The sequence below is a fragment of the Vespula vulgaris genome, chromosome 3, assembly GCF_905475345.1.
Source record: "Vespula vulgaris chromosome 3, iyVesVulg1.1, whole genome shotgun sequence".
NCBI classification, from domain to species: domain Eukaryota; kingdom Metazoa; phylum Arthropoda; class Insecta; order Hymenoptera; family Vespidae; genus Vespula; species Vespula vulgaris.
The window spans coordinates 782640-802500 of record NC_066588.1 but is presented as its reverse complement, the minus strand read 5'-3'; the positions used below and the strand labels follow the sequence as shown (position 1 = coordinate 802500).

General features: G+C 43.0%; 1 protein-coding gene and 1 long non-coding RNA gene across 4 annotated transcripts in view; one reads left to right on the top strand and one right to left on the bottom strand.

The window, feature by feature from the left end:
- The window catches only part of LOC127062759 (uncharacterized), a 67538-nt gene extending 60638 nt beyond the window's left edge, over positions 1 to 6900 (top strand). For all 3 annotated transcript variants that reach the window (XR_007781190.1, XR_007781191.1, XR_007781189.1), the window contains one exon: positions 121 to 6900. This is a non-coding gene — a long non-coding RNA (uncharacterized LOC127062759). The remainder of the gene's footprint in view (positions 1 to 120) is intronic.
- LOC127062704 (netrin-1-like) overlaps positions 1 to 19861 on the bottom strand; it is a 104340-nt gene that overhangs the window by 57995 nt on the left and 26484 nt on the right. The window lies entirely within an intron of this gene.

Sequence of the window (19861 nt, the reverse complement as noted above, 5' to 3'; positions counted from 1 at the left end):
CTTCGGATTCACTTGGTGGAAATATACTTTCTCTCTCTCTCTCTCTCTCTCTCTCTTTCTCTCTTTTTAAACGAGCGACAGCAGCATCACCAACTTTTTGTATTTTCTCTTCTTTTACAGATTCTTATGCGAGCGTAAGAGAGGAAGAAAAAAAGGAAGAAAGAAGGAAAGAAGGAAAGAAAGAAAAAAAAAAAAAGAAAAAGAGATAGAAACGTTGAACGTCGTCTCATTGATCGCTTCGCGTCCATTGAATTCTGAAGGAGCGAAAGAGGAGAAAAACGAGAGTGGGTTCGAAAAGAAGAATCGTGCCGTAACTTCCCTCGTTCGTCTCCTCGAGAGCACGATACTCCGACGTTCTTCTTCGTGACTTCTTGAAAATAACGGAATAATTGAAAGACAAGTATGAGCTCCGTAGGTAGGCACTGATGAAGCCGTTGAGAAAAAGAGAGAGAGAGAGAGAGAAAAAAAGAGAGAAAAGATATATAGAGAATAGCGTTAGGAAGGGTTTGCAATTTTTACGACCCTTTCCACCAAGCTCTCTCTCTCGAGAGAGAGAGAGAAAGAGAAGAAGAAGAAGAAGAAGATTCTCGACCCAATAATCCGTGTACCGAACCAGGAAGAAAAGGTATCTAGCTATGTATCTACGTGCATTGAACGGCTTTGCTCGAGCTTCTTGCCAACGTTTTTCCTTCTTTTTTTTCTCTCTCTCTCTTTTTGCTCTCTTTCTCTCTCCTTCATTTCTAATCTCTCACGTGCGTTAACTTCACACGTTTTCGAGCACGTAGAATATCGCCGGTTACATCACGAACATTCTAGGAAATAAATTTGTTCGGTTCGGCTCCGAATTCTCCGCTAACTCCATTCTCGTTTCGTTTTTACTTGGCTCTCAAGACCCTTTTCGATCGAACGCCGGTATCAATTCGAATTGATTTTTATTGACCGCAATTCGGTCTATCGCCGTTCGACGTCAGAAAATAAGGAGAAAGAACATCGTACTCTGCTAGAAATCGAGATAGGCTTCTTCCCTCTTTCCGGATAAATCGTTAGCTCGGGAAGTGCGCGTCGCTTGTCGAATCGAAATCGAATTATCTCTCGTTTCTTTTCGTACCCTCGTTATTGCGCTTCTGTCTGTCTGTTCTGTTTAATCGATCGGTCGTTCGAGGTTCGCTTGAAAAAAAAGGAAAAAAGAGAACGAAGAAGAAGAACAACAAAAAGAAGAAAAAAAAAAGAGAAGAGAAGAGAAAAGAGAAAGATAGTGGAAACGTTTATTGTCTATCGTCGTTGAAAGTCGCAATGGCGAATCGCGTAAATCTAAGACGAGGAATCCGACATTTGTAAAAGGAAAAAAGATGAAAAGAAAGAAAGATGCAACTATCTGCTGTAACTATCGCGTTTCATTGATATATGGCATAGAAAAAGTGAGACAAGTATGTTCGTCAAACATCTTGCGAGCATCGAGGTGAGCATCGAGAAGAGAATGGCTAAGGAAAAAGGTGTAGTTGAGAGTTTCTCTAGGAGAGCGTGCATCGGGTCGATCAGATAACCACGAGATAGTTAATAACCTCGTTCAGCCACCGTCTGAAATTCCACGATCGGTTCCTGTTATTAAGCTCTCCTGCCTCGGCCAGGCCGCGCCGCCTCCTCTTCGAGTTATTTTCGTAGCGAAGGCGATCGCTGCAATTAGAGATTAATCGTCGTTAGATCGGATCGCTGATCGGTATTTAAGATCACGACATTATCTCCTTCTCTCTTTCTCTCTCTCTCTCTTTCGATTGTATCTTTCTCCGTGAAAGAGAAAAATCAACAGGTGGATTCTTCTTTGAATATCTCAGAGTTTCCATAAAGCGAATTTAACCTTTCGCGAAAATCGATATTTTTAATAGATATTCGATAATCATCGTATTAATCAATATCGATGAAACGACGTAATTTATTCGTTCTAGTTAACGTGAAAAAGTTTAGAAAGTTTAGCAGGGAAATGATCGAAGCATCCTTTGGACGAACGTTTCGCGTCGTAGTATTTTTTGTCACGGTGAATTCCTTCGAAGAAGCCAAGGTATTTCTCGCACCCTTTTCTCCTCCGACAGTCGTCCTATCGCACGCGCATCATCCTTCTCTCGCACGATCTCGAATCTCGTCAACTTAATCTCCAGCTCGTTTTGTACTAACGACTCGAAGCGCACCCTTTACGAAGAAACAAAAGGGAAAACTATGGGGTGTACAAGGATCGTGTACGACGAAAAGAAAAAAAACAAGAAAAAAGAAATGTTGCAGGACATCGAAGGCGCATGCTCGACAGTTCGAACCTGTTTCAGGTTCAGGATATCGCGCTGAATCTTTCCTTCTCCTTTGATTTACGCTTTTTCTTTCGGGCAAATCCAAAGCAAGATCTTTCTTCAGTTAAATGCTACTCTCGTTTCGTTGATCCTTTTTCTATCTTTTCTTTTCTCTTTTCCTTTCTTCTTCTTCTTCTTCTTCTTCTCTTCTTACACGCAATTGCATCGTGCGATTGCAATAATTTTTCTAACTCGGTTTTTCTACGAAAACAATTTTATTCGACGTGAAATATATATATATATATATATATATATATATATATATATATAGCGATCGTGACTAGAATTCAAGTATAATATAAACGCGGAGAAAAATAGGTGTGACAAGGATAGATACGTGATTCCCTCTGAAGCCGTCTGCGGTAAGCTTCGTGGTTGGATAAACTGCCTCGTGCGAGACTCAGCTTAGTACCGAAGAAAATTGCCAAATAATTTCGTTCGTTTTTCTTTGCTCTCATCCATCCAGACGCACGCACATCCCACGTTCATGAGAATTTTCGAAGAGAAAATCGTGATTTTTATCTCGTTTATTTTTCTCTCCGAGTAAGTTTAGTTATTCGATTTTAGCGGACGCGTTCACTCGTAGAATATTTTCCGAGTTTCTTCGTCGGAGGAAAATTCTTTAGCGCGAGTATCCGTGGAAAATTGTTGTTTGAAGTTGCATCGAGTTAATTTATTAAGTAAAATACTTGATAAGATCGAGGAGTCGCAGGCGTGCGCGCGCGTGCCTGCGTTCTCAAGTTTATTGAAATCAGCAACGAGTTAAAATTTCAAGATAGGCATCGAGAAAGTCCGTAGGGTAAGGCGGGTAGTTAATGAACGAAGTAGATGCTTCGTTCCATGAGTAGAAATTTGCACGTACCAAGTGGATACTTAGAAGTAGGAGCTCTCAGCTTTGAGAAGAGTATCTACCCATTATTTTTCGAGATACCCAAACTAACGCGACGGATTTATCGATCCTTATTGTTATATTAATTTCTCATAAGATAGATGCTCTTATTTGAATGAAACGTGAGACTACACGCGTGCACGTACATTTAAGCGCGTATCGTCGTTCAAAAAGGAAAAAAGAAAAAAGAAGGAAACGAAGAGAAAAGAGAAAGATGAAAGAAGAAGAAGAAAAAGAAGAAGAAGAAAGTAAAAAAAGAAAAAAAAAAAGAAATTGGCGTTACGTTCACGATGGAAGAAGTATCGTACGAGAGAAGAGGCACCTCTCAGAAATTATAAAGAAGGTAGTAGTACCGTGCTATTAGCCATGTATACCAGAGAAATTATTCTCAGCTCTCGCAGGTGCTTCGTCCGTTTCCAATCACTTCGTCTCTCGATAATCGTGCACCACCAATCGAGCCTATTGCCAGATGCGCGATAATTATCGTGGTAGGACGATAATCTCATTACGAAATTATAGCGTGACGAGACCGTTATATATCGTACCGAACGTCTTTTTGCTAATGAAGTATCGATCGAGACGGATCGATCTTCATTATCGAAAATTATTTCAATGGGCCAAACTGCGATAGTGTTTTTGTTATTATAGTCTCTCTCTTTTATTTCTTTTTTATTTATTTATTTATTTATCTTTTCATTATTTCCATTTCTTTCCGATAGCAATATCGTCGCAGGTGCGTACTCCCGAGTATTGCCTGTTACCAGCTCCGCGCCAACCACCCACGCATGTGAAAATTCCGACGAAACGAGCAACCGAAGCGTTGGAGCATTAATAACTTTGAACCACGGGGGGGGGGAGGGTTTTGCTTCTTTTTTACTTCGTTTGTTTCTTCGCGCCGCGTAGGGATCGAGAAAGAGAGGGAACGGAAGAGACAAGCGGTAGTGCCATTACAAGGAATATTAATTATCAATAACGGCCGTTCTACGTTTCTTTCGAGAAAAGAAAAGAGAAGAGAAGGGATAGGACCGTGTCCGAGAGGGCATCGAATTCTTCGACAATTAAATTACGCGTTAAAATTCGCCATGGGAATTACTTGGGAAAAATTATTAGATCTGACCACCCAGAAAGACGACGAGTAGGAAGTATCCACTCGTTATTAACTTTTTTTTCTTTCTCTTTCCATAGAGGACAAAGTCTCCATGAAAAAGAAATAAAAAAAAGTATTTAAAGAATTTCGTAATCCCGAGGATCGTAAGGAAAAGCAGATAAATTGGGTGCATCCTCGAGGGCCCAATTTGTCCGCTTTTCTCACGCTCGCGATAAAATTCTTTGGCCGAGTAAATATCTAACCTGTTTAAAGCGACCCACTAATTCTTTATTCTCTCTTGAACGTTCGCTCGGGGAAAGGTGGAAGATGCTTTCGATTAATTATTCCGTGAGCGTCGGGAGCCAGCTCGAAATTAAAATCGGTTCGTTAACCGGTACTACGTGGAATTTTTTCTTAATTCGTGAGACCGTTCCCGAGCTACCGATTACCATCCCTTTGCGTCCTCCTACGAAAAGGAGAGGATCTCTTCGCTCTTCTATGATTCTAATGAGGCGTCGAAAAAACGAACGGACCCTCCAGAAACTTTATGGCGCTACCGTAACGTTTATTTCGATCCAACCTCTTCGTAAATCCAACGAAAATCGGTGATCGTGCTCTCGATAGGTTTAAGTCGATGTCCTCGACTGTCAACGAGTTACGAGGGATTTTACGCGAGGGACATCAAAGTACCGAAATGTGAACTTCGATCGGACTTTTATTGCTCGGGAACAGATTTTTATCGGGATCGTTAGATCTAACGGCCTGCTTGATCGTTCCTTTCTACTTTCTTATTCGATTACAGTTTTTTCAACTTGTACCGATTATCCCTCGAGACAAGATCCTCGATGTCTCTTAATCTTGCGCGGCTAAATTTTTATTCTTCAATTAGCGTCACTCTTCAATTAAGTTCATCTTCGTCGTCTTGGTATATTCCGCGGTCCATCGCGTAGCGAAAAAATGGCCAACTCTCTTCAAAGACACACAGAGAGAGAGAGAGAGAGAGAGAGAGAGAGAGTAGCGTGCTTGTGCACTTAGCCACCTTAAACGGATTACTCGGCGCATATCTTGCTGCTTTTCGTTGAAATGGAGAACGGTGTTGTGCTAGCTGTGCCTAGACTAATTCAATCTCGAGCCACCACCCAGACAACGTTTCTCCATGGATCCGTCATACTCATATGTATCTACGTATCCACCGAGGACGCATAATTGATCGAGTTACATAGCTCGTCTGAGTCAGTAATGACGTTCTCTAACGAAGAACGAGAGTGCTTGCTTCATCAACGAGAGACTTCTAGTTCTTCTAATTTCCTTTCTCTTTAAACGCTTAGCTTTTACGAACCAACGAGAGAGAGAAGGAGAGCAGCCGATTTCCAATCTATCAATTTCCTCGAAACGAGGCTAACGAGTGAAATTCGAAAATACTCGCTACTTTTTCTTTAAATAGCCGTCAAATTTTAGCGTACTAAAGTTTCTGATCCCATTATAAGATTGTTAAATATTTGATCGTCAGATCGTTATCGTTATTAAAGCCTGGCAATAAAAAGTTTTTTTTCCCAAACTCCTACCCGTTGATACCTGACTCGGGTCGGCGGGTTGCCTTTGAAATCTAGAAGGATAACTTCTAACTGTACACCTTTTTCATCTAATAGTCGAACCGTGAAACACACGCCACGTAGTCGTCGTGTCGTGTCGTGTCGTTTCTAACGAGCTTGAATTTAATGACAGTCTTCCGGAGTTCTCTTGGAAAGCTAAAAGGTCTTTACCATTTTTAAGAGATCATTCTCTGTTATTTTATTTATTGCGACAAGCATTCATCTCGTTCCCATGTCGTTACTCTTTGCAAAATACTTTGCCTCGGTACTTAGTGCCTACCCACGTGAAATATATTTCAAAATTTAAATGGAATTGTTATATAGGTACGAGGAAAGAAATAAAGATCACGGTCATTATACGTATTAACTGCAGCTTACACAAATTGGAATGCGGTCGAAGGGAAAGGGCTCGAAAGAGAGGATTCGTTCGTCGGGAGGACAATTAACCTTTGGGTCAGCTGTCGGCAGCACGGCTAAGTTCACTTTTCGTTCGGGGATTTCTGCTCGTGCCTTTCGAGGAGGCTATCCGGTTCGTTTCGTCGTTGTAGGACGAAAAGGGTTCGAGTAGATTAGCTAATCTGAGAAATAGGGATGGAGGGAAGGTCGAAGAAAGAAATCAACGACCGAGATTTCATTAGAGATATTTTCACCGACGATGACGATTAAAAAAGAAGAAAAAAAAAAAATAGAAAAAAGAAGGAGAAAGAGGAATAGGAAGAAAAAGGATCGATCGAAGAAGCGACAAGATCGAAACACACGCTCTGTCTCTCGAGATTAGGCGTGTTAAGGTAGACAGAAAACGCGTTACATAGCTCACAAATCGGGGGAGTGGGTGATAAAGCAGGTATCGTTACAGAACGCTAGAAAGTTAGACTAGTCGCGCACAAACTCGTCCTACGCTTAAGATTCTTTTTCGTTCGATATTCCAAGATCTATGTTATCGTCGAAGGACGAGGATTTAAAAGAAATGAAATATATAAAATCCCTTTAAACGTACCGATTTTCGTTACATTTACCAACTCCATTCGGCAAAGATTTTCACGGCTTTTAAATAAAAGTATCCTGATCGTTATCTTCATCGATTGGACGATCCCACGATCGTTATCACGCGCGGTATCTTCGCACGATCTCTCCGGTGATGCCGAGGAGTCTTACATACGCAAGCTCGTTAGCAAGTGTCGGCAATAAACCGCATTTGTCGCGGTTTTAAAACCGCTTTGTCGCTGACTTTAACATCTTCTGTCGGTCTTTCTTTCATTTTCTCTCTTTCTCTCTCTCTCTCTCTCTCTTTCTGAGGACGTTTGGAATTTCTTCGATCCTCCTTTCATCGGCTTCGTCTCATTGTCGCGTGCTATTTTGCAACAGCTTCGACGACATCACGCTCTTTCGTTTTATACGCGAGGTTTCCTCGCGACGTTACTTTGTAAGAACGATATAAAAATAAAAAGAATGAAGGAGAAAGAAGAGGAGAAAAATAGAGAGAGAGAGAGAGAGAGAGAGAGAGAGAGAGAGAAGAGATATAACTTCTCTATCTATTCATCTATAAAAGATCCAAGCGACGAAACACCCACGGAAGCGTCTTAAAGTCGCGAGAACGTCGTCGAAGCACCGGTTAGGAAGATTATCGACGTACGAGCGTGGATAAAATTTGCGTAAAACTCTTGGTTACTTGTACAAACTCGTACGTATGTGTGTACCTACGTACGATTACACACTTGCGTATCTATGTATCTACGTAGATACGTATATGCATTCGGGAAAGCGTAAATTTACGAGCCAATAAATTATCTCGGCGCGCCTATCGCGACGCCGAACGCTCGCAAAACCCTAACGAGGCGTTAACGCTGTCGCGAGCGCCCGTCTACGGGCGCGACGTTAATGAGACGACGAGCTGGGATCTGTGAAAACGACGCTGTCCCGCTCAAAATATATCGAAGGCCCGACGTCTTCTCAATGGCCGATGGACGTTTTCTAAAGAAAGAGAGAGAGAGAGAGAGAGAGAGAGAGACCACCGTGATGTTAACCCTGACGATAGAATTTTGTTCAAAGAAAATCTCTGTCTCTCTCTCTCTCTATATATATATATACCGGATATTTTGTATTTTATCGAAAATCCAAGAGTTATCGTTCATTTCGCCGTATACGTAGTAAATCACTTAACGAATATTTATCAAATTCCCACGAGAGTATCACGCCAACTTTCCTAGTTGTCGCCTAAGCGTCTCTGCGAAGCTGCCAAAGAGATTAAATAACTCCGTTGATTAACGTTCGAATGGAAGGATACTCGTGGGATATTCGAAGACTCCTTAATAAGGATTTGCTTGTACAAGGGGTTGCTTACAATTTACGAAGAGATTCTCTTACTTGTAGGGGAGTTAAACAAATTTTGTTTTCTTATCTGTTTTTATTATGTCTTTTTTTTTTTTTTTTTAATTCAATTTAATTTTTTAAATAATTTTTCTCCTCTTTATGCTGTCGAAACGATTAACCGTGCGAGATTAAAGAAAGACGTAAGGTCAAAAGTATTCGAGGAATTCCCTTGGAGCGACAAATTACCTTGCAGCGAGTTAACGTTTAGCCACCCTTCCTACGTCCCATTTTCTTTTTCACCCTCTCTATCTTTCGACGTATGTACGTGCGTTACACGTTGATCATTACTGCAGATTCTAACAGGAAGCGTGCATTTGAGAAAGAGAGAGAAAGAGAGAGAGAGAGAGAGAGAGAGAGAGAGAGAGAGAGAGAGAGAGAGAGAAAGAAGAGAGCTTCCACGAGTATAATCGAATCCAAGTAAGCTCGAGACACCGCCAATAAATCTCTTCTCTCAGAGAGATACGGAAAAAGCTCGCGAAACATGCTAGGTATGCCTTGTGAAGGACTTCTCCTGTCATTCGAAAATGTGAAAATCGTTTTACTGCGATGATCTCTCTTCTCTCTCTCTCTCTCTTCTCTTTCTCTCTCTCTGTTTCTTTTTCTCTCTCTTTCTCTTTTTCTTTCTCAGTCATGCACGAATACGTATAGAAGAGAAGGGGTTGAGGTAATGGGTGCCACGAAGAGCGCTATAAACGACGCGACATAGCCGTCGACGGTTGTTCGCCATTCTCATTACAAATGGTCTCATCCGTAGACACGTGTTTGTTTATGTCGCCATCAGTCGTACCAGCAGTACCAGTAGCAGCAGTACCAGTAGCAGCAGCAGCAGCAGCAGCAGCAGCAGCAGCAATAGCAGTAGCAGTAGCAATACCACCACAACCACCACCACTACCACTACTACCACCAACATCGCCATCACCATCTCTACCAGCATTGGCAACGGCAGCAGCAGCGTTGTGCTACCAAGCTTGGAGCACTTACCGTAAATGTATTCCCCTGACAGTGGTGTTGCTGTTGCTGGCTACGCTATACATGGCCCAAGAGAGAGAAAGAGAGAGAGAGAGAGAGAGAGAGAGAGAAAGGAATGAAACAACTTTACTATCCAACGTATCTCCGCCATTGCGAGCAGCACGAACCTTTTCTCGTGGTCTTATGTATATTACCCAAGGTGGCTTACTCGTTATACATCACTGAGCGAGTCTCGAGTACTTAGGTATACTGTCATTTCCGGGATAACCAAAAGATTTCTACTCTTTCGATCATAGCTTTCGGGATTAGAATCGATTAATTTTTACTCTTGATATAAACGTACTGCCGCTCGTACCGTTTTATTAGAAAATGAGAAAGAGAGAGAGAGAGAGAGATAAAATCGATGTAAAAAGGCGACGGTTCGAGACAAAGGAGAGTAATAAAAAATAACAAGGTCATTCTGGAAAATGTGTGCGATGGAAGGGTAAAATCCGCCCCTTTTATTCGACCCTTTAAGCCGACGTGCCGTGCGTGTTTCACGGTACGATTCTGGCAAACTGGTTGGTTAAATGGCCTGGAATCTGGAATTGGCTCGTGTTTCTTTCTCTCTGCTTCTCCTCCTCCTCTATCTCTTTCTCTCTCTGTGTGTGTTTCTGTACCTCTCCAGTTTGAAATCGCTCTGTAATTCAATTCGTAAGAACCCACGAAACTCTCCAAAAGCTCTCTCCTCGCGTTTCGAAGGAACGCTTGGACGATCTAGGAACATACGTCGTCGTTGTATAAAGGACCGTCATAAAGATCCCCGATCGGCATAGAAATAGTTCCTCTTTGTTGTACCAAGATCGTACGAATTAATAAAGGATCGATCGGGAGGGATTTATAAAGGATATTGATGGAGCGTAGGGAACGACGCTCCGTTAACGTTTGTTTTCTATTTGTTATAAAACAAGTTTTCTTCGAAGACAAATCTTATCGAAGACATCGGAGCAAATGTTTGCTTGAAATACTAAGAGGAGACGTCGTTATAAGAGCTCGTGTTTTGTGTTCTGCTGCACGTTCTATGATTACGAGAGCGCGAGAGCGCACGTGTGTATGTGCGTATATACGCTTTCCTAGATAAACACGTTGCACTCGAATTATAACGCAGCGCGAAGAGCGAACGTTACGTCGATGGCCGAGCGCGATTTGAGAGCTCGAGTACACACCTTCTCTCTTTATGTGCTTAGGTTTTCTAAAGCTGGTGGGAGAAAGACAAAGAGAGAGAGAGAGAGAGAGAGAGAGAGAGAGAGAGAGAGAGCACGTGTTTGATCATTTCCCAAGAGCTGACAGAGAAAACAAAAGCGTCGGACGAAAGGACGCGTGGGCGGCCATTTCGTTCTTCTCCATCGGCTCTATGGTTTACACGAGAACGAATTCCTCGAGTACCTCTCTTTGATGCTAGTTTTCGAATTTATCCGACGTATATTAACCTTCTCGAATTTCTGCTTTATGTAAAAACAATTTCATATATCGGAAGATGATGATTCGCCTTGACTATGACATATGGATGAGATCTATCGATCAAATGATTTTTCGAGAGAGAACGTTGGAAAAGAAATTTTAAATCCAGATTTTTAAACGGGATACTAGCAAACAGACTCTTCTCTCTTTCTCTCTCTCTCTCTCTCTCTCTCTATAAATTCGAGTATCGTCTCGATCTCGATTGAGAGCCAGCCAAGGCTGTTTACCGCGATGGAGGGTGGGGATAGTATATACGGAAGCCATTCCGGTGAGAGTGGATAAACTGGAAATCGAAACGATCCATCGAGTATCCTTGGCATTCGTCCATTCATCCTCTCTCGGCGAGAGCGAGCCAAGTGCCGTCGAACGTGCGAGTGGGATTTGCGCCGAACGTCCGCCGCCACCATCGCTTCTATCTCTACCTCCACCACCATCACCATCACCACCACCACCACCACCACCACCACCAGTATTGCCACCACCGCCACCATCGCCACCACCGCCGCCGTCGGCTGCCTGGAGGGGAAGGCGTGGCTCGTATACATTTATACGAACTTGTCTATCGGAGAACACGCGACAACCTATTTAATTAAACCTCGCTAATTTTCGATTCGTAAGTACTTACTTACATTCGCACGCGCCTCTTCGCGCGACGATCGTTTCAAGATTATTTTCTACGTCGATGTATAACACGTAGACATATGCTTGACGATACTACCGATTAATACGAACGATTACGATGCGATTAGAAAAAGATAAAGAAGAAAAGAAATCGTTCTCGTAGCTTAATAAAGAAATTGTCATCGTAGATCGTAGGATCGTAGGATCGTTCGGATAGGTATTCGTTTGAATGAAGAATGAAACGTTGTGTCCGAGAAAATTCGAAAGTGGAATCGATCTTCCATTTCGAAATAGATCGAAATCCGATAGATGTTGTAAATCGTCTTGGAGAAAGCAAAAGCATGACGAAGTTGAAGAGATAATTGCAAGGGTTTATGAATCTCGTTTAGTACTCATTAACTTAATGGAATCGGATCCCTTAATAAGAGATATATAAGATCGTTTTCACGCGCATATAATTGCTACCGGTATCGGTGAGAGAGAGGGGAGACTCGAGACTCGCGAGTTTACCGAGTATATCGTATTAAATTGCAAAGTATAAATATGAGAAGAGGGAGAAAGAGAGAGAGAGAGAGAGAGAGAGAGAAGAAAAGATAGGGACGGAAGAAGCAAAGAAAAATAAATCGAAAACGTAAGAATCGAGAGTCTTATTACGATCGAGGGAGACGATTCGAGAAAAATAGAAAAAGAGAGAATAAACAAATAACTTAAGAGAACTATTTTTTCGAGACATTAAATATCGTAACGAGAAACGTTGAAACATCTCCAGTATACCCGAACGATCCTTCGTAAGCAAACATCGACGAAAGAAATAAATCTGATGGACCGCTTAGGGTTACGTAAGATTCTAAATAATCGCGTGTATATGGATCGAAAGAAAGACGATCGAAGAAAATTCGGTCGATCGCATCTTGGCTTAACGATCCTTCGTCTGGAGTTCTTTTTATGAAAAAGTTTGGTAAAAAGAAAGATCAAGTCGGAGGGAGGAAGAAGAAACCGAAGGAACGCGATGCGAGTGGGTGGAGGGGATTATTAATAATAAAAAGAAGGAAAAGAAAAAAAGGAGGTAAAAAAGTAGAGGGAGATCATCACAAATTGGTTTCATTGTTCGGCTAATGAAAGCAATAACTCGCTGGGCGTGTCGTATCTCTTGCGTGTATCGAGTGCGTGCGTGCGTGCGTGTGCGCGCGAGCGAGCGAAAGAACGAGCGAAAGAGCGAGCGAGTAGAAGGGGTTGAATGCGTTGTGCGGTTCAGTGCGCACGCGTGCGAGAGAGAGAGAGAGAGAGGGATCTTGTGGCCGAATAATGTTACGCATCGATCATCCGCGTTTGCCAATTAACGAGGCGAGCCGTTATACCGTCGTTAGGACGTGCCGTATCTGTCCGTTCGCAGGGACACGTCCTACTCGTTCCGTATTTTAAACGTCGCGCGACATATGGTTGCGCGCGCGCTCGCGCTCGCGCTCACGCTCGTCGATGCGACATTTATGCAAATCTCGTGCTCGTCGTTTTCGTGAGCCGATTGAAAATGAACGTATCATTGTCTCTGAACGTAGCATTTGTTATCATCAACTTTTTCATCTTTGCATTTGTGCGCGTGTCTCTCTCTCTCTCTTTCTCTCTTCGTTTTGTTTTCGTCGATTTGATATTCTGTTTTCTTTTTTTTTTTCATTCATATTACTTTTAGAAGTTCCAGTGCCAGCAGAGGGACATACGTTTAAAGTATTTTAGTATTTTGGTAAGGCAACGAGAACTGAATTCGCGTGGAAAATTTGTTAGTATTTCGAAGGCGATCGGCGCTCGCGGTATATCGCGGGTGGGCGTATCTTCGTTTATATTCGTGAGCCGGTTCCCGTTCGACGTTTTATTGCGAGGGTGAGGCAGTATATATAGTGTAACGCGTTGCACCACGTTCGCGAGATCTCGCGAGAGAGAGAGAGAGAGAGAGAAACAGAGAAAGAAAGAGAGAGAGAGAGAGAGAGAGAGAGAGCAAAGTTTGAATCGGACAAAGAGGGTTGCGCGTAGTAGGTGCACTTAGCGCCCCACCGAAATGATTTATTCGACGTTTACTCGCGGGCTTTAACTCTCATTAAAATAACCGTTGGTATCTGCCGCCTTCCCTCATCCCCTCTCCCCTCTCTTCTGATTTCTTTTTTACATCTTGTTCTTCTTCTTCTTCCTCTTCTTCTTCTTCTTCTTCTTCTTCTTTTCTTGTTGCAGAGGAAGCAAGAGAGAGACAAAGCGACCGAAAATGGAACAGTCCGAGCGAAAATACTGCGACACGTCGGTCGTAAATACAAAGACGTTTCATTTTTTCTCATACTTTCCTTCCCTCTTCTTTCATAGGTATTATATTATCGAGCATGGGTGAAGTTTCTAATTTTAAGATTCCTCGACATCTCCGGCTATCGTATTACGCAACACAGAGTGTAGTAACGTGAGACGAAGGAAACGTCAGGGTAATTACGGAAGGAGAAAGGAAAGAGGGGATAAAAGAAAAAAGAATCAGTAGCGATTCGCAATATAGGTAGTTCTATGTCGTCGTAGAATATGACGATCCAACGCAACCCTCCGCGATATCGCTTTCACCGTAATTACTTCCCGTCTGCTCGCGTATCCGGCGTTCGCAGGTGCCGATGGAGAGAGAGAGAGAGAGGGTGCGTGGGTGAGAGGAAGAGAACGTCTACGAAAGGGAAGAGAAAAGGATGTCTGAAAGAACACGCGCGTATGTATGTGTGTACGAGGGTGTGCGTAAGAGAGAGAGAAGGAGGATGAGTATATTAGACCGCAGAGTCTAATACGTTATACGGCACACGTAGGAGCTTCTACGGCACCGTTCGACGCACCCCTTCTCTCACCCTTATTCTATGCATTCTAGCTATACATGCATCTTCCATGTAGCCGTTCTGACGTAATCTCTCGCACGTCTATGTATATGTAAACCGTAAGAAGAAGAAGAGGAAGAGGAAAAAGAGGTGGAGGAATAGGAGGAGGAGGAGGAGGAGGAGGAGGAGGAGGAGGAGAAAGAAGAAGCACGCACACAGTTCGACTCATACTAAGAGACACGTGGATCGGTAGACGTACGCTCCTCACGGGTTAACACAGACACTTTGGTGTGGTACATACGCGGGATAATAAATATCCTTCGTCCGAGTCAGCATCGGCTCTCTTGATCTTTCATAGCCGCTCGTAAAGCTCCTCGGGGAGGGCCGTAAAATTTGTCGGGTATTTGAGATATCCCGTAGTCCTTCACGAAAACTTATCCTTCGCCAGGAAAGCATTTTCCACTCTCTTTCACTCTCTATCTCTTTCTCTCTCTCTCTCTCTCTATTTTCTATCTATTGTTCTTTCCTTTTTCCTCGTTCGTGAATCTTTTGTTCCTAGCGCGAAAAATCTCGCGCGCACGATTTTTCATCGGGACGAGATAAAGGAGAGAAAAGTTATTCACCTCGTATTTTGAGAACGAACGTCGGGGGATGGTGACGTCGTAGAAAGGGTGCATAGCCGACGAGTATCGACGGATAGAGAAGATTCGAAGGAAAAGTTTATTCTTATATATCACGACGCGACGCTTATTAATTATTTCCAAAGGTGCTCCTTATCTTTTCTTTTCTTTTCTTTTCTTTTTTTTTTTTTTTTGAAACCTACGTTTAATTACAAATTTCCTACGATAAACGTCGGCCGAGAACTTTCGGAGACAGGATTAATTCGTCGGGACGCAGAGATAGGAAGAATTTCATTTGGACGAAAAGAGCAAAAGATCCTCTCCGCGAAAACGTGATCTTCTTCTTTCTCTCTTTTTTCTCTTCTTCTTTTCTTTTTTACTTTGCCCTCCAGAAAAGCTACGACGGTAGAATTATGCCGGTGCGGCTCCCTCTCGTAGTTGGGGTACGGTTGGGAAATTAGCGAAGCTGGGCTAGCTGCTACCGGTGTTGGTGGTCGTAGAAGAATAAGTGAAAGAGAGAGAGAGAGAGAGGATAAAAGGAAAAAGAAAAGCTGGAGGGAGCGAGCACGGTGTGGAAAACGTTTCGACGAGAGTGCAGATTTGTCCCCGGGGTGTACTTACAAGGGACCTCCAGTCGGGAAAATCCAGGAAATTTGGACCCTCTCTACTTCGGGCTCGCGTTTCTTTTCTACCCTTTTCCAAGCTTCGTCGAGGGTTCCCCTCGATGATAGTCGTCGGCGGCCTCGAAAACTCGACGAGGACGAGGACGAGGACGATCGAGTCGAGCGAGGCGCGGCCGGTTACGTGACCAGAGTATATCGTTGTACTCGTCGTACGATAGCCGAGATATCGAGTCAAACGTTACCCTTTATTCGTGAAACGTTTTCGTAATCTTCCCGTAGAACTTTCGGAACACACGTGGAAACACAAAGGCGTTTCTTCGACGCAAATTTTTACTTTCCCCATATCGTCACCTTTTAAGAAGATGAAATAATTGCAAGCTAAGCTTAATATTTTTCTGTATTTTTCTATTCCTATCGTTTTTTCTCCTCTTTTTTTTTCTTTCTCTTTTTTAACTGAAAAAATTCAATAACAGTCGATAATTCAGAACTCGTCGAGTATTCGAAATGAAAGAGTAGAATTTTTCAAGACGAGAGGGAATAAATTAAAGATCGCTGTGTAGAAAACGCATGAATATATTCGAAAGCTCGGAAAGCTTCGATGGTTATCTAGACGGATAATCGTTTTCGACGTCCGGTAGCAGCGACAAATCTGTCGCCGAGTCAATATTCTCCACTCTCTGTGTCTCTCTTTCTCTTTCATTCTCTTTTCGAAGCCGATTATTATCTCGTTCTGTTAACTCTCGTAGCGCATAATCGCCCGGAATAAATCAATCCTCGCGAGAGAGACCGTCTCGCCTCTGTCTCGTCGAACGCCCTTCTTCGCTACCTGCTTCCTCTTTCCTCCCATCTTATTTTCTTTCTGTCTGTGTTTCACGAAGTACGTCTACGAATTTTCATCTACGTTATCCTTGGGTCTCGCGTTTAAATCTCTGGAAGGAAAACCATGGGAAAATTTACGGGAAGCGTCGTGTCACGAATTGTTTTGAGAAATCGGTGAGGTCTCTACGTTGTATATGTTCGAGTTTGTAAAGAAGAAATTCTCTTGCGATTCACGAATGCGATTTCACGAAACGTAGATCTCTCGACGATTCGCGAAGAAAAGTCGACCGCGTACAAACACAAATATAGAGAGAGAGAGAGAGTTAGTAGGAACGACATAAACTCGTCTCCGGCTTTACCGCGCAAATTTACAGAGCGAACGCGACCACGCAACGCGGCTTCTGACTCGTGCGGATCGGCCGTATCTCGTGGCCGCGTTTCGTGCTTTCGCATTAATTTTCCCACTCTCTCTCTCTCTCCTCGTTTATTCCTCCATCCATCCATCCATCCATCTCATCTGTCTCTCTCTCTCTCTCGTTTTTCACAGAATTACGTAAGCAAAGAAATTTGGTTGGAACGCGAATAAGAGACGGGACGTTAAAGAAAAGATAATCGAACGATCGCGTATATCATCGTCATCGAGTTCGTTAGGCGATTGGTTGAATCGTCTTAGATCGTTAGAAATAATATAACAAGGACCGTCGGAAGAGGGAGGTCAGAAAGGAGAATAAAAGAGACGACGAGGATACGAAGGAGAAGAGAGTGCTGGCCGCGTTTGCACAGTAAATATATCAATGAATTTACGATCCGGCTTGATCCCTAATGGCCTCGCAAACAGATCCTCGTGTCGGGGAATGCGTACGCCGTGCTTTCGCTCTCGGTGCATTAAGATCCCGGTTGGCCGAATTGCCGAGATCGCGGCAAGGGTACGGGTCCGGAAAGATAAACTCGTTGGAAGCGAGGAGGCTCTCGTTAACCTCTTGGATCGCTAAAACGTTACTCTCGCTGTCGTCGGCTCGACGAGGATATCGTTACGAGACCAGACACGAGACAAGACATTGCGTATGTATGAGACAGATAAATAGATAGATAGAGAGAGAGAGAGAGAGAGAGAGAGAGAGAAGCAACGAACGCTCTCTTGTAAACGAATAAGATATAGGATTTCTTAAATCATAAACTCGAAGATCGTCCGGGTTCGTTCGTTTAAAACGATTTGATTCGAATTTTATTGGAGCAGCTCCAAGTATATCCCGGAGGGGCTATACGTTCGTTTCCGAAAGCTTTTGGTATTTTTTTAAGTTCCGCCGCAAGCTAACGGGAAATCGTTTCTCCGTAGAAACGTGGAAAACGAAACGAAGCCCCGAGGGGAAAAGGAAAAGGTAAAAGACACGCGAACGCAAAGCTTCGGAGCGACGACGGGCATTAGCTTTTAGCGTGGCGCACAGTGGCCTGCTGGAAAAAGTGTGTGCGAGATGGGAAAAGGGAAAAGAGTTGGGCGAGTAAAGTCCGAGAGAGAGAGAAAGAGAGAAAAAGAGAGAGAGAGAGAGAGAGACGAAAACGACAACCGGGAAGAGAAAGAGAGGAGCGTAGAATCATTTGAAAATTGTCCTCGCCGTGCCATTAGTCGTCCGATGTCCTGAATTTTTTACCGGAACGGAGTTTTCGGCTCGTGCGGCAATTTAATTCGACCGAGAGAGATGGTTGCAGGATAAAAAGCATCTCTCTTTGCTTTCCAAGCTGCTCTTATGCTCGTTCCGTAACAATCAGGGACAGAAGAGAGATGCTCTCGAGAGTGTTCTTACGCTCTCTTCGATTTTTTTTCTCTCCCTCTCCCTCAGTTTTTTTTTTTTAATTTTTTTTCTTCCTACCTTTTTTCTCCCTTTCCTTTTTTCCAAGTACGGTACTAAACCTTTACTCTTCGCGTTCGAAATTATTATTATTATTATTATTATTATTGCGTAATAAATTAACTACGCTCTTAAGAGAGCGGCCAGTAATAATTTTCAACGGAGAAAAAAAAATCGACCTTCCTTGCTTCTTTCCCTTATCTATCTATTCCAAACAGACCGAGAGTAAATCGATTCAAATGAGAAAGAGAAGAAGTAGCGTAGGAGACTCTTCACGAAGTAATTAAAATGGAAAACACTTAGAAACGAGAAGGGGTAGCCTAATCGCCGTCGTAAATTTCTACTTTCGTTGGTGGTGGGCCCTTTCTTTCTCTATCGCAGGATTGAGAAATTTCGCCCTGACGCTACAAGGGTCGTCTCTTTATCTCCTCGGGCCGCGTCCTTTCGAGTTTTCTCTTTTTTCCTTTTTTTTTTCTTTTCTTTTTTTTTCATAACGCCTTCCCGCATAACTTCTTAGGATTACGATGCTCGAGATACGATCCTTGGGTGACGGATGAGGAGTTTCTTCTCAATAGCCTTTCTCGTTGAGATATATCGCTGCCGAAACGCCAAAGAGGGCTTCGATCGATTTCTCTCGACTTTTTCTCTCTCTCTCTCTCTCTCTCTGATTATACTCTCGATAGCTATTTATGAAATATTATATTAATAGAGTCGTATATTACGTCGAAGGGGAAAAAACTTTTTGCGTGCAAAAGAGAAATGTTATCGACGGTGGGTCTGTCAATCGGTAATTGCCGAATGCGGCATCTAAATCCGGCCAAGAACTCCGTAATATGTGTATACCTATAATAATTTCGGACGCGCAATAAAAGGTCGTAGATTCGACGTGACGTCGATCCAGGAAAAGCTGGCATTACCTGCCATCCATCTGCAAGTTCTCTCTCTCTCTCTCTCTCTCTCTCTCTCTTATTCTCCTACTCTCTCCCAATCTAGCTCTCTTTCGCCCTTCCTGGACTGCGAATCGACCCATTGTTGTCCCACGAATAACAGGCTTAATCTCCCCACAATTTCCCGGATCGCCTCTCCTCCTCCTCTTCTTTCTCTCGTACGTATAGACGGGAGATGGATAGAGATGGACGGATAGACAGATGAGAGAGAAAGAGAGAGAGAGAGAGATGGACATCGATAACGTGGGGTGTACGTTATATATAAAATAATATACGCGGGCAGGGTGAAGCGATGCTCAAATTACGAGAGCGGCCGTCTAGAAAATTGCAGCTTATTTTCGCCCGATCATCCGGCGAGTCCTCCTTCGTTCGATTCGACGCACGCCTTTCGATACGGCTGCTGCAGCCCTGACGAATCGTTAAACTCGGTCCGATTTTCTCGCTACGACATACGATTCTCCAACGTGTTTTTAATCATTCCCTTGCGAACTTTCGATAAAATCGAACGTACAAGACGCAGCGAAAATCGAAAGTCCATGGATTTACAATAGTAGTGATAACAACAACAACAACAACAACAACACTCCGACGTATCGTTAAACTCGTTCCGACTTTTTTAATCATTCCCTCTTCGTCAATTTTGAAAAGAAAATCAAACGTCCGAGGTACATCGCAGAAATCGAAAGTAAACGGAATCGATGGGTAAATAATAATGGTAATAACAATAACGATAATAATGATAATAATAATAAAGAAATAGCCGTAATCGAGATACAGTTCGAGATAAGATGTATAAATCGCGAAGGAAAGGAGCCG